Below are 15,086 nucleotides of genomic sequence, written 5' to 3'. Positions count from 1 at the left end.
ATACTTCTGAAACGTAATTTTACAAGATAATGTTAAAAAAGATAAAACCGGTTCGGAATATTTATTATACTGAGAAATCTCAAAATTAAATACAATTATAGTAATTTACCCAATGACATCTAAATATTTTTCATAATTCACACGAAGACATCGATGGCCAATTGCAGTGTAAATGAATTTAAAGCGAACAAGCAATATGATGTCGGTTAAAATGTAAATCTATAATAATGATGTGAAGTTCGCGCGACGCTAGCTGACGACCGCATTATGCAGATAACATCGGCCGATTAAATACCGCAACAAGTCTGCCGGAGCTGAATGTTTGTGTGGAAAATGCGCCGTTTTAAAATTATTCTCGTATATTTATTACGAGCCGTGTATGTGCATAGAGTACAAAAACTTTTTTTATTATATTTCAAAATATATTTAAAAAAAATAATCATAGTCCGTTCATTTATTTTTAATAATAATGTAACTAGAAATAATATGTTGTATACACATTATACATCCAATTCATCTAAATGTATGAAGTAAAAAATTTAAGAAAATTTAAACAACAATTTTAGCACGACACATTACAAAGAAATTGTAATATTTTTAGACCTGCAAAATTAATTAAGTTTAGAGATTATGAAGAAATTGATAGAGGCTCAATCACCTTTCAAAAAGGAATACAAAAATACTAAGTATTGCCGCTTGGAAGTAGAATATATGATGATTAGATGAGTGGTACCTACCCAGGCGGGCTTGCACAAAACTCTACCACCATGTGAATCCATTTTATTCACAAATAAAGTCAACTCGTGACCGAGACAGGCTCTATCTCTGTCGAAATTTCGAGAAAAGCACAAGTATATATGTATATATAAAGGACCTACCTAGCAAAACTGCACGTGTGCCGAATACCTACCAACTAACAACTTCCGTTTTGCATCATATTCATATTACTTTATCAGTACCTAAATCATATTTATTTTGAGACACACGATTAACTCGCTCAAATCAAATCATAAAAATATCAATATAAAAAACTTATCAAGAACTGATTCAAATAAAAATAGAGAATTAAACATATATAAAAATTTAAGCATTTTGAAATAAATGATATTATGGCTTTTATTTACAATACTTGAATCTTTTGAATGGGAGCAGTGAACAATAGCGACAAGTGCTTTCCAGTTCAACTGGAATGTCTGAACATTCCAAAACGACAATGTGAATGTTAGTCAACGTTATACTTGCTGCACATGCGGCAGCTGTTTTTAAAACCTTATTTGTTTTATTTTATTCGGTCGCATTGCCTCGCCACAATTCGGAATTCGAGTCAATTAACAATTTTATTTATTTACATTTAATATATTTTTACACAAATGTTACATTATATACATATTATAAAGTCCGACCATGAGTTGATCTGTATTTATGTACGTGCTAATTTCAGAAACTATTGTATGCATTTTCGATTTCCACCAATAAATACTTAAATTATTTGGAAGGGAAGTTTAGATAAAGGCTTTTAAATATTTTGCGAGAAACTTTAATGGGAAAATCTGGCATCCGAAGAATTCCCATAGTTAAAGTTATATGAAATGATGTACTTATAATGAAATTGTGTCTCTCAAACAGGTCTATTATAGTCATCGACCATTAATAATAATTCGCGTCAGATCATTTAGTTGTATACTTTTTGCTACCCGTGTGAAGCGAGGATAGGTCGCTAGCATAATTACAATTACAAGATATGTCTTCTACGTTAGTGAGAATTCCTGCATTTGGTATATTGTGAGAGCTTACAGTTCATCTAGTTCAAAAATGTAAGAAAAATAAAACTGAAACACCGGCTTCCCGGTGTATTGGTTCTTTATATAATTTTGCAAAGGCCATTCTGCTATCAAATAAGAATAGTATTAAAACTTGAATAAATTTGATTTAAAGATTTCGCCTTCATAAAAGAAAGTAAAAGTAAGCGGGCGTATTTGCATGAGTCTTAAGTCGGTCGGCAAGTTACAGAGGGAATTCTCTGTATACTTAAAAGAACAATGTCTGCCAAACGTTTAGCTAGCTAGCGTTTGGTCTAAAAAATATTCAGACTTGTCAAATTGTAGACATTTAAAATTTACTTCAGTTAATTTTAATACTTAATGTCATCGGTATATATATTAATATGCGCAGCAATATAATTAAATTAAGATTAAGTTAGCTTTTAATAGAACAGAGTGAAATTATTTATTTTTATTGAAACGTGTGTCACTCTGCACAGGGATAACGTAACAGTATTAGGGGTATTTGCTACGTATTGCATTTCCAATGTGCTTTTGCTTATTATAAAATAGCATTAATACTACTAGCCCACTCTTATGAAAGCACAATAATAAAAACCATTGTTATTTGGAAGTAAAATAGCTAGCTCGCAAGCACTATCCACCCAGCGTACCTGAGCCATGACATCAGTAAAAAAATAATTGACCTAAATGAAAAATAACAACGATCAAGTCTCTCAATTATTGAATACAATGTGCATTTTCAATAAAGAATAAAAAAAAAATCGAAAAAAATAAATAATCCCAAACAAAACACAGGGAATAAAGGATAACCCGGAAATTACCGTCACTGGCTTTTCACTGTGGAAATATATTTTCAGTGGTCTTTTATTTGTTTTCGTGCAACCGCAGATAGGTCAGGAGATACCGGAGTTTCTTCACGTAAATCTAACCGAGTGGCCGCTGCCCCATAGATAGAAACTGCGGACTGCGGAGCGGAACTGTTCTGTGGTACGTTTTTCCTTTTTACAGCGCTCACGTTGATTTATTGCGACCAGACATTTGCGTCTTTTTAACGAGTCGCTCAGTACGCGTATCTTTATTTTAAACTTAGTGTAAGTGCTTCCAATAAATAACGTTTACAATCCTTTTGTATAAAAATATTGGCGTCACTAGATTTTATTTTTCTTATCGTTATGTTTGCTTATTCAAGTAATACCGTATAAGGTATATATTATCGTATAAGGTTTATATTACTTTATTTTAAGTATGGAAGTTTTACTGATTGATGACCAAAGTAGTTTTAGATGTTTTTTTGTAAAGAGATATAATTAATTTTGTTTACATTTTCTATAAAACTTTAAAGCCGGGAGAGATTATTCAACGCTTTTCTAACACACTGCTTAATACAGATACAATAAAAAATTTACTACTAAAAGCAAAATTTATACAGAAATATGCGATAACGATATCTTTGTTCCAAAAATAATTTATACTTTTTAATTATAATCATGAACGTAAATTTTATCTGTAGGCATTTATTTTTGATAGTAAGAGACACTACACTATCTCAAAACATTATAAAATAGTACTTACGTATATTTGGTTGTAAAAATCTGTTTTTTCAATTTACAAATTTGATAAGACTGTCTGTGTAGGTACGATATTAAATACAACTATCCTTAACATCAACGTCACAACGTTGCCGATTTTATTTTACAAAATAGTCTAACAATAATTATTATTATGATTGTGTCTTTTTCATTCTACGTAAATCATATAAACTTAGCGAAGTTTTATCTATTAACAAGATGTCTGCGCCGTTTAACTAATAGAATTTTTAATCAAGTTGCTTGCGGCGGCGCCATGGAACGAGTACACCAGATTAATGTAATTGGACGACGCCGTCACAAAGGCAAATTGTAATCCCCCTCTTTCATTATATATGTCCGTAACACGGTACCCAATGTGACTCTTTTATTCTTCCACTTTTAGACGAATAACATTTTATAACAAAATTCAGATTTTGTACCGAATCTATTATGAATAAACTTTACCGCGGCGCGATTGACCCGTTCGGTACTGATATCTGGCCAAAAGATACTCGAGAGCGGTCGCTGTCATAGCGTCAGAGCTTCCTCTTAAATCGGCCGATTGCGGCACAGTCGTTAGGAGAGCTCGAAGTGTCGGGACAATTAAGTTGAAGCGGCGATTGTGAACGGTGCCAAAGCGGATGTAGGTCACTAAACCGAGTGGGCCCGCACCGTTGAGGTACTGGAGTCGACGTGGAACAGTTCGGACGACCTCCGCCCTGTCCACTTGGCAGAGCTCTCGCTAATCATCACATGTAAATGTCTGTCATACAGCCATAACGTGGCTTGCCAAAGTTGCTCTTATGTTGTACATAAGCTACAAAACGTTTTCTTTGAACTGTACTAAGCTTTCAATGCTTTTACCGAAGTTTTGAAAACTCATATTTAAAAATGAGTTTAAAATTTGATTTCAATATTTTCGGTAGTATTACAATACTAAATACCTATATGCAAATAACTATGCTTTTTATAGGTGACGACACTTGACAAAATATTTATATGTACAGACGAATTGATTAATTAATAATAATAATAATAATAAGATTAATTAATACTGAAATTAAATTCAATACAGTTTAACATATATATTAATTTGACATTTACAAGTTAGACCTCTGTAACAAAGACCTGCTTCAGGACTTCAGTAATCGTAATTACAAAAAGGATTATGTTAAAAAATTTATAATGGTTAATTTATTATAATTATCAAAAAGGAAAACTGAAAGACCGAAAGTAAAATAAAATACAGCTGTACAAATCAAGCGCTTAATGCGAACTCAAAATTTAAAGTAGATTAAAGAAACTTAGAGCCCTTAAAATTCAATGTGGAATTTCATGCAAAATATATATTTTTTTTGTCATTTAAAAAAATAATTCTATTTATTATTGATACTATTAATAATATTAAGTTTCCTTCAACAAATTGAAGTATTACCTGTAATATATATGTAAAGTATATATTTGTTAATTTATAGTATTGCAGAATTTGAATAGAATAACATTACATATTCTTCGAAATTCATGTTGTAAAGTGAATTTAGTTTATAAAACATTGTTAATTTCATACAATACAGTATAAGCAATGTTATATGTAATTAGAATAGTTGCAGTACAAAATGTTATTTAGAGTCGGGTTGTGTAAGCTGCATCATAATGGATTTGGAAGATTTTTGGCCGGCATTATTTGTCCTAGGAATACTTTTTCTTTTGGTTGATATTTCAATTGGTTGATCGTTGATCGTGAACAAAAAATAACTATGTAAGTCCGTAACGTTCATGAGAACTAAAGTTCTTACTTAATAGTGAGCAAGTCTTAGCTCATACGAGAGTCACAAAATGAAATCAATTGGCTTTGTGGAAGTGTGAAGTATGTGGAATGACTTCATTTGATTGGTACATTGATTATTTTTGTATCGGTAGTCAAATTAGATTTTGTCTCGAGAATCAGAAAAACGTAAAAAAATATATTTGTTAACCTACATCATATATATATAATATCCTCTTTTAAATAAAATTAAAGATAATAGAAGTAATTATTCAAACCGAAAATTTGATTTCCAGAGTAAATTGACATGAATTACATATCTTTACTAAATGGGGTCGTATTTACAAACATTATATTATAGTTACGATATTTAAAAGGGTCCTGTTGATACAAGCAAACATAGGGGAGATAAAGAAGTTTACTTATATATAATATGACAGGAATCTGATAAGCGACAATAGGGAATAAACCGTTTTTTTATAATCCATGTCACGATTCCAAAAATATTATTAAGACATTACATGATTTATATATGTATGTACATACTTCGTCGTCATACATCTACAATTAGCACACTTGCTATTTCTATCAGCTTTATTGTTTTGGTTTTGTCGATGGCGTTTCGTTTATTAAAACGTAATGCCATCGACAAATTAAAATATTTGAAATCATTAAAAATAATACTCTACCATAATAGCAATTAAACGTAATAAAATAAATAATATTTCTTTAATAGTTCGTGTAGCTGTTGAGTTTCGTGAAATAAAAATTTGCCTTTATAAAATTGTAGTAAAATTAAATTGATAATTATCGTCTTTTTATTATAATTAATTAATGTTTTTTATAATAAATTTTGGAAAGTTTATTTATTATTATTTACAAGAGATAGTGTTACGGGTTCTTTATTACTTTACATATTTATAATTTGTGTGTTCTATTCTATGTTTGCGTATATGAGCTATATATTTTAATTAAACATATTCGACTCTATAATATATATATATATATATATATATATAATCAATAAATATGGCTTTTTATGTTAAATAACTTTTAGTTAGTACTCGTTGATTTTCATACTGGACACATAAATATTTTTATTTTATTAAATATATATTTTTTGACCAATGGAAACGAGTAACTACTGAGTTACATGCTGATTTTTTTCCTGTAGAATATACAATTGTGCAATTAGCAATTCGAACAAGTAATTTAAGTAATATATAAACGCGTGTGTGAATACGCGGCGTGTTTTGGGACGCACTGACACAGTACAACACAGGAGAAGAGCTTGCGTGACGCATTATTACATCTCGATGGTCAAAAAATAACACGAGATAATTTTTTTTTTTACCCGTTCGAAAACAGAACTGTTAGCTCGATTTTTCAATTTCAAAGATCACGATAATCCAAATAATATTCATAAATATTGATGTAAGTTTAATTATCTTCATGTTTGATTTAGTAAAATATTAAATTTGTAATATTCATTTTATGTTACATTGTCTTGTTTTCTGTTAAGCAAGATTGCAAATTTTGCACAGCGACGGTTGCCAATTCATGAAAAGGTAGTAATTAAAAGTTTTAATCTAAATGATTTGTTTTAATTATTATAATAAAAATAATCTATAAATTTTATTAACCAAAATAGCTTTCGATTTTTGTCTGTATCTCCGCTAACATCTTCTAAGCCACTCAACCGTTTGATGCTATTTTCATTAATAGAAAAAGGGACAAACAAGTAATGTTGTGTTATATAATTTAAAGGTTAGTGTTATTTTTTATTAATCTTTATTCAAAGAAATATGTTAGTAAGTAACATATTTATTTGAATGAATGAAAAGCTACCAACTCTGCTAATATAGAATAGGTGGCAGCTTTACATTTAATTCAACACTGTAACTTGACGATTCAAAAGTTGTTTTATGAGTTCAATTGAATAAAGAATATTCTGATTTGATTATACTTTACACTATATCAAATTCGAATGCACACCTGCAATGTAAACAAAAAACGCTAACAATAAAAAATATATTAGCATTTAAAATTATCCATATTTCTCATTGTTATATATAAATTTATTAAACGTTAAAAAATAAATAGACCTCTTAAAATTTTTAAATTAAGCGCTCCTCTCATTGTCTTTATCGTGCGCTGGTTATTATTTATACAATAGGATAATAATAACCGATGTACAATCAACTTTAAAGACTTAGATACAAAAGATGATAATATTATCTTTAGCTCCTTTTCTCCTTTCCTGACCTGTAGTTAATGGTAAAATTGAATAATAAAATGTATTATTTTAGTTATCTATACACTATAAAAGTTAATGATAGATAATTAAATATAAATTAAAAATATGACTATTATCAAGCGGACTTAGATCGATTTTTATATTATAAAATAACAAATGAACATAATTTCTAATATAATGATTTCTGTGCTTCATTCGAAATCGCTTATAATCTGAAAAATAGTAACTACTAAGTTTCTTGTAGGTTCTACTTTCCGATCTTATTCTTTCAACTAAAGTTTCTAATGAGAGTTAACTCGGGTAAAGTATATTATTTTGATTAATTATTACGATCTCGTTTAATGAAATATCTGTCAGTTTCTCGAATAAAAAATATACATTAAATATAATTCATAATAGTGATGGTACGTTCAATTGTATACTTTTTGTTTGAGGGACATTGTTTAAATACAATTAACGTAAAATGATTAATTAGTACTGTAATAGTGACGTCCTTCAAGTATCGATCAAATTTACGACATCCATCGTTACTAATACTATTAGCATAACTAACATAGGTAATTATATTCTCATAAACCGCTACAGGTATGTAAATGGGACGGCGATGAGTAACTTTTGTATTATGAAGTAACGATCCCCATTCTTTGTTCCACCTTACATGTATGCATACGTAATCGCAAAACTAGTTTTAGCATAATATCTAGTTGCGCAGGTAAATTGTACTCAAATACCACGCAATAAAGAATATATACGCTTACAGTCATAAAATAGCTTGGCAGTAAGGGTATTTTGGAGAGTGTAAAATATGAGTGCGGCTGCCGTGAAATGAGCTTTCTGGCTTCCTGTCAGCTCGAGCTTCGGTGCATTCTTCTTTACTCGCAACCGCTTCGCGTAATATACCTCAAGAAGAAACATGTTTAAGCGGTATACCAAAGTTGTTCGTTTCATTGTTAACGTGCCATAACTGACAGTATAGACTTTAAATAAGATAAGACCTTTGTCGATTATATTTGCCGCCCATATTTATAAATAAAAATATCACATAGATTGGTCGTACTATATTTAATGAATTTTGTGAAAGATCCGTTGAATAAACTGAAAGTTTAACATCAAACGCGTTAAGTGGTTCTTATTAGGAATCTAATGAGTCTAACCACAAATTATGGGTTGAACTAGATTAAATTAACAGCCTTTATTTGACTCACTGCTGGGCTTAGGTCTCTCCTCCCTTTAAGGAGAAGGTATGGTGTTATTTCGTGAGGAAACCTGCATATGTCTAATTTCAAAGAAATTCTGCCACATGTGTATTCTACCAACCCGCATTGGAGCAGCGTGGTAGAATACGCTCCAAACTTTCTCCTCAAAGGGAGAGGAGGCCTTAGCCCAAAAGTGGGAAATTTACAGGCTGTTAATGTAAATGTAATGTTGTTATTTCCAAACATTGCTCCAATGCGGGTTATGCCCCGAGCACGAGATAAAATTTGGTGATGCTTGCCTTGGTTTGAACCCATCAGCAATGATCAATACCCACACGTTCTGACCACTGAGTCAACTTAGCAGTAGTTTACTACTAACATATCTGTAGAATAAGTGCAATAAACTCTTAATGAGTTCGTGGGATTTTATTTAACAATACAAATACAATTAAAAACTTAAGATTATGTAAAATGATATTTTGAAAAACATTAAAAATATCCATTAAAGCGCGATATAATTAAATATTTTTTGGTAATATAATAAAGAAATAGTAGTAATAGCTCGTTAACGACCCACTAAAGTGTAAAGGCTTCCCCTTTTCTTAAGGAGAAGGTGAAGTACTTATTCCACCGCGCTAAAGGACTGCGGACTGCGATATACATACATAAAAAAATAATGTTATACACGATTGTATGACTTCACGATGATTTCCTTCAACGCCAAATAAGATATGAATGCAGTTGTAGCAGCAAAGATTTTAACCCGCAACCTTTGTTTAAAGTTCACACATTCTAACCAATTGACATACCGCACAATGCCTTTTAAAAATATATATAATTTTAGCAGATATATTAACTATTTTTATAATAAAATAAGCCAAGATAAATTGTTAGTTGGATATAATTCAGAGTAGTAAATTATATTTTGTTTAAACTTAATCTTCGGAAAGAGCACGCAGTGACGACATTCAATAATAAAAATAAAAGAACACAAAAGATCTTTTTTGAAGTATTCATTATTCAAACATCTTTGTTTGAGTTTCTATTTATTTAAAACTTTTTAATGTTTCAACCAAATAATCCGATGTCAATTCATTTTGAAGTATAATTCAATGAAATATAATTTACAATACACGAACTAAAATTAAATAACGCAAACAATACATCCTTTACATATTTTAATATAATGACGTTATTACTATATCAAATATTTTAATACGCTGTCTATCCAGAGATACACCATTAATTTTGTCTCTCCGAGTGTAGTGTAAACATGAGGAAATAGTGTGCATACGGGCGGCAGGCGGCGCGACGTTCGTACGTGAGCAGCCAAGCGTGATCCCGATAGCCCCGGGCGCTGTCACCGAGCCTTCCCCAAATAACATTCCATATACATTACCTGCCTTCGAAAATACAGGAGGAGGTGCACACGCGCTTCCTAAACGACAGCTTAACAACAGATACCCATTATTTACATGAGACTAGGTATTTATACTAGCAAACAAGAAGAGACGAGAGCTACCGTATAAGTGATCACTTTTATTATTATTATTTTTGTATTGTTCATTTACGTTACCATTTTTATATTTTTGCTATTTATTGTATTAAATCGTACTGCTACCTCAGAATTTAATTACATGCATTACATGTATAGGTAACATTTATAAATCATGCATTAACGAGTATTCGAAAAAGTTAAACTGTATTTAAAGTATTAAATATCACTTCGTAGCGTAATTTTAAAAGGTCCTTTTCTAGCAGCAAAAGATCATGTGCGTCAGTTTTGCAAGCGATTCGAGATGTTGTACCCCTTTAAGTGGTGCACTAGTCGGTATGTTCAACTTGGAAATCGAACGAACACTAATTACTAGGTTTCAAGCCTTAGCCTTTATTCGGGCCAACATTATTATTTTATAGTTTTATCTATCAAATTTAAGAGATTTATTCGAACAAAAACATAAGGACCTGAATTGAAATTTGTTTGGACCAAGTAGCTTTTATTACGTTTAGCGTGTAGAACATAAACTATCACACCCTCGTCTAAGTAGGTCAAGATCAAAGAGAGGGCATTGATTGGATATGCCATATTTTTGAAAGCCAAATATACTTTTGTAAGAAGATAACATGAGTTATGACTCTCTAGACGGTTCGCTAAGCAATTAGTTCAATAGATGTGACTAATATCGATGGTATCAAAAGGTACGTGTAATCAGAGTTGATCTAAAAGGAAACCAGGCAGAGTTCATCAGTATTAAATTAAATTAAATGTTAAATATAGCTAAAGCACTTGTGTTATGGAAATCAGAAGTAACGACGGTACCACAAACACCCAGACCCAAGACAATATAGAAAACTAATGAACTTTTTCTACATCAACTCGGCCGGGAATCGAACCCGGGATCGCGGAGTGGCGTACCCATGAAAACCGGTGTACGCACTACTCGACCACGGAGGTCGTCAGTATTATCTTTAACCACTGAGTATGTCAACGTTATCTTTGATAAGCTGGCTCATTGTGCTGCGTTTTTAATAGAGATTTGGGTCAATTACTAAAAACTTTGTAGTTAGTGTTGAATATCTTTATATATATATATATAAATCTTCTGTATGTAATGGTGATTAATTAGTGTGTGTGTGTATGTGTGTGTGGGTTCCTGGATGGTTTAGATTAGACCCATAACAAATATAATAACATAATTATTTAACCCATACGAAATTGAGATGCGCAGCTAATTAATTATAAACAAAATTACTACTTCTTTAATCTATCGCTTGCTTTTGGTCATATCATACATTAGAATAAAGAACGAAGACTAATTATGCCTCAAATATTTTGTGTACAATATTACGTGGTAGAATTTATTTTGGCTCGTCTTGGTATGCACCAACCCACTCATGAATTATTCTAGCGCCAAACGGCAATAATTTGTATCGTTGTGTTACAGAATGAAGGGTGAGTCTGTCCGTGTAATTACCGAAACTAGGGACATAACATCTTAGTTCCCATGTCTAAAAGCGCAGTAGTGATGGAAATATAACTATTATGTTAAAAATTAAATAGGTCTTTCATTTTGCTTCGGTAACGCCTTTTTTACACGCATGAATTTACAATATATACCTTATATTATTAAGATACCTTTTTTTTTAGCTACGAAGAGTTAAGATGTAACTCAGTACATATTAAACAGCATGTTTAAATGGCATAAGCATTTTAATAAATAAATATAAGAATAGTTTTAATTATTATCCGTATAAAATTTACATTTTTCGCCATTATAAATACGTTTTAGTTTTATTTTTTTTAGTTTAAATGGACGAGTACGAGCAGGCCAATAATTGATATTTTTTATTTCAAAAAAGAGTTGTTACCCCTGTTGTTGTTTTGATAAAATAAATAATATCATGGAAACATAAATTAAAAATCGTGAAAGCTGAATGTCAAATGCTAATAATAAATTTGAAGTAATTGGCTTTAGTATAATACGAAACTCAGTGTCTAGACAACACGTATAGGTTCCACAAATCAAAACGTACGCGATGCGAAATTGCAGCTATTAATACGATGTAATGTACCTCCTGTCAACGCCTACGGGATACTGTTTCAGTTTGTTCTCATTAATCTGTTTAAGTGACTGTCTTGTTTATATAATTCTGGTACAATGTACGTGTTTATTTTTTTCTAATGAAACGATTAATATTATTTGAATTGTTATTATCAAAGAATGCGATATTTACATAAACTAGCGACATATTTTATTGCCTAGTACGAGGCTCGCCTGGGTTAACGCTTCGTCTCTTGTTGATTAGAATATTGGGACAGTATTCCACCACGCTGATCAAATGCAATATGTCACTCGACACATGTAGCCTTCATTGCCAAACACGAGATAAATTATAGACACGAATTTGCTTAAGAGAAAAATTTCTACCCACAAGATATATACGAACTTTTTCTTTACTATACTTCGAAATGTAAGATTATTGTAAATATTATAAATATATATGAGTAACAAATTTATTTCTGAAACTAAGTCAATTTTAATCTGTACTATTATAATATGAAGTTATAATTGGATAATGGCAGCTGGCAGTGCAATACTCGCTCTAGGTATAACGCACTCAACATTACCTAATTAGCCCCGCGCTTCATGTCGCTACGTTTTTTCTCATGTTATCTCTAGATCTCTAGAGAATTTACGAGGTAATATTTTAATCTTTTTAGGGTATCTTTGTTTCTGAGTACTCATCTGCGACCAATTATCCTTTTACTACAATACGAACGCGGTACCTTTTCGTTAGAATTATAAATTTCACAAGTAGTTAGTAGCTAGTCAAGCAAGCATTTTAATTAAAATTTGAGCCCACTGACAAAATTTTTGACACAGCTTATTTGAGGTTTCCAGAACGATAATATAAATAAATAAAATATTTATTCATATGAATCGAAAAGCTAGAAGAAATGTGAATCATGTAATTTTACATAAAAATGGGGTCTCGACTAATTTCACTTCTCATAAAACTAAGAGAGATAAAAGTATGATTTATTTTTTTAGTTGACATGTTGATATCCAAGATAGCTCAAATTACGACTTAAAGGTATGTTGTAACACATAACACATACCTACTTATTGCGTTTTTATAGAATACATTCTTAATAGATAATTTTATCTTTACAAAATATATAATTATCTTTTAAGTTTAAGCGTATTTAACATTTTCCTTAATAAAATACTGATAAAGCCTGACCGGCCACAGTGGATCAATTTGTTTTATAGGCGGACCTGTCTATAAAAGACGGCGACTGACAAATTCTCTTGAGGGTCGGCTTAATAATTTATGAAGTCACGGAAAAGTGAACGCCTCTTCTAAATTTTATGAACGCCGAGTTCCCAAACATCCCCATAGTTCCAAAGAGGATAATGTATATTTAATTTTAATGTTACTTTTTAATATATATATAAAAAATCTTATTAAGCCGAACCGTCTTTTCTTACAGCAATAATTGACAGTACAATGAATTCTGAAATATGCCCATATGGAGACGGAATTACACAAATTACTTCAATAAGTACGCATGATGGAGGACGAGGTTCCCGCGAAATGGCGAAATTCCATCCGCCGTGGATGCGCTACTGAATACAAAATTCACATGTACTCCAATTATAGGAAAACGATTTGGTACGAATATTCTTGGCAGACTTGCAAATTTCGACTGAAATCAGCAAAATATATTTATTTTGTTGGGAACCGGTCGCATGGTGCGTTCGTGACATTACTCGCCAGAGACCAACTGGCCTCCTGAATGAGATCTTTACTAATGAGGATCTCCAATAAGATTCGAATTGTGAATAAATATAGCTAAACTTGAAATAATTACTATTTGATCATTAATAACATACCATAAACAGTAGATAATCTAAATATTATAATTTTTTTTTTATATTTGAAGTAAAGATTTTTATAAGCTCACTTTCGAAGTAATTAACAGCAATCAAGTTTTTTTACTCTAATACATTTCTTTATATTAGCCTACTTATATTAAAACGAAAATAATGATTGATCTTTTTAGTTTGATTACGCGTATTTACACAAATGATTCAAATCAAAAGGACAAACTAAAAATAAAATGAATGAGATACACAATTTTCTGAGAAGCTTACAACTGTGTCACAAAGTGTGCAGATCTTTTAATATGATAGTGGTAGCTTCGACGATAGATTTTTTTTAAAATTAGTTTTCACAATTATCAATGAAAAATAAATGGTTATTTATTATGGTTTTTTCTGATTGAATTCTTTATTTAAAAAGTACAAGTGACTGATACTTTTAATTGATAAGAAATGGTAACAAGTATAAACAGCCGTAAGCCAGGTCGCTGACACGAGAAGAGTGTCACGTGGCTTTTAATTAGCCCTTCATGAACCTCGCTTTCATCTCTTAAGACGCAAATGATTTCGACTTACCAAGAAATACTATTGAAATTATAAAATAAGTGATACACACACAGGGTAATTTTACCAATTAATATGACAAAACATCGGGAGGAAAGAACGGTATTTTACTTAGAATTAATACACTACTATTACTGTACTACAATTAACTGGTTGTTATTTAATTGACTTAAGTGTACGTCTGTAAAAGCTTATTGTATTTACGAATCTTTTCATAATTATGAGATTATATGTTTGATGAGTTTCTATTTTTTTATTTTATTCTTAATGAAAGATTGCTATTGCACTAAAGTAAATCTCCGGGTAGTCTAATATATTTCTTGTACAATATACCGCAGCAAATTAATTAAAATCTATGTTAATAAACATAGATTTTGCACAGTTATGCTAGTCAAATAAAAATAAGTTCTTCATGGAATTTATTTTGTTTCTCAATAAGTTTTGATTTATATTTTCGAAGGCACCCTTCCAGGCTTTTAATGAAAAAAAAAATAAGACACCCTAAATAAATTTACATCAAAAAAGCGCAAAAAGTAGGTAAAAAATCTGTAGCTTGGGTGAAAAC

The 15,086-nt window shown here is 30.9% G+C and overlaps 1 protein-coding gene across 1 annotated transcript in view; it reads right to left on the bottom strand.

Annotated features, from left to right (window-relative positions):
• Positions 1-15,086, bottom strand: part of LOC113397213 (semaphorin-2A-like) — a 59,008-nt gene that overhangs the window by 10,517 nt on the left and 33,405 nt on the right. The gene's annotated exons all lie outside the window — the stretch shown is intronic.

The sequence above is a fragment of the Vanessa tameamea genome, chromosome 3 (assembly GCF_037043105.1).
Source record: "Vanessa tameamea isolate UH-Manoa-2023 chromosome 3, ilVanTame1 primary haplotype, whole genome shotgun sequence".
NCBI classification, from domain to species: Eukaryota; Metazoa; Arthropoda; class Insecta; order Lepidoptera; family Nymphalidae; genus Vanessa; species Vanessa tameamea.
Note: the sequence above shows the minus strand (reverse complement) of the source record. Positions and strands in the feature narration are given on the sequence as shown.